The sequence below is a fragment of the Convolutriloba macropyga genome, chromosome 5 (genome assembly GCF_964194025.1).
Source record: "Convolutriloba macropyga chromosome 5, txConMacr16.3, whole genome shotgun sequence".
Taxonomy (NCBI): Eukaryota; Metazoa; Xenacoelomorpha; order Acoela; family Convolutidae; genus Convolutriloba; species Convolutriloba macropyga.
The window spans coordinates 10,717,954-10,719,227 of NC_134472.1; positions in this window are offsets into that span (position 1 = coordinate 10,717,954).

A 1,274-nucleotide genomic window follows, 5' to 3' on the forward strand; every position below is an offset into this window, starting at 1 on the left:
TATAGCTATCATCAAATGTTCTGTCTAAATGGTGAATTGGTTTTCAAGGTCATTATTCAGATTGTAGTGAGCAAGACCGTGATTTAAACCCGGGCTGAAATGTCAGCGCTAAGAAGAGCAAATTTTCGTAAAATGAATGTTTTTAATTTAAATAAGATCAACGGTAATACGTTGAAAACAAAAAAATAACAGCCGGTTAGCGTTGTCTTCTTACATATTATTTCAGGTTTAGTTTAGCTTCGATCTTGCGCAAAATGAACACATAAATTTTATCGTTGACGTTAAAAAAAGCGCATATTTTAGTTTTGATCTTACATAAACAAAACGCTCAAATCCTAGCGTTTTTTTTTTTCAAACTTAGTCTCTATTTTATCGTTAACCGTTCATTAGTTCAATGTTAACTTCCCAACATTCATTTTAAGCAGTTTACCTTATATGTTAGCGTTGATTTTAGATATTGTAAACGCTCAACACCTAATGTTGATCATAGATAACTCAGCATTTAATCACTGCAGTTAAATAAGAGACAGTTTTGAGCTCAAGTTTGTCTGATCAGTGAAAATGGCATTGGGTTAAAAGGCAGGTTGGGCATGATGGCTTTGGTTAAAATGACAGCGAGTAAACTGAAATTGGGTAAATTGTTTTGACACCGTGTAATTTCATTACGCATCGACAAGCGAATTAGCTTCCAATTGCTCAGTTGGTTGACCGAACAGTAAATGTTCAACAGTTTCTGTGAAATGTTTTAAAGTAAAAAGGACAAAATAAAACACTTATTGTTCAAAATATCACTATAACAATTTCCAATTTCAGTAGCAATAGTTAATACAGAGTGGAGATCTTTTAGGCAAAATGTAACAGTAAAATGATAGTTTTTTCTGATTTTCTTCTAAAAAAAAAGACTTCATGAGGTCAAAGCAACATTTGATTCGGCAAGAAGCATTCTTTGCAAGCATTTTTCTTAATAGGTAGATCAATTACGAATTGAGATCCAATTTTGGTTTGCTTTTTGGTTAATGTTTATCTAAAACGTTCCTATTGTCGTAAAATTCCTACGCACAGTGAATACTCAGGTAGCTATTTTGAATTAGTTTGTGCAGATTGGTCATCAAATAGACAAGGTATCCGAAAATGGTATCCTGAATTATTATTTTTGTGTAACCGAAGTACAAGCAACCAAGTATCAGAAGTAAAGATATAAACTCTATTAAACTATATTTTAGTGTTATTATCATCCCATATGGAATGATCAGGTGTTATATTTACACTTATAA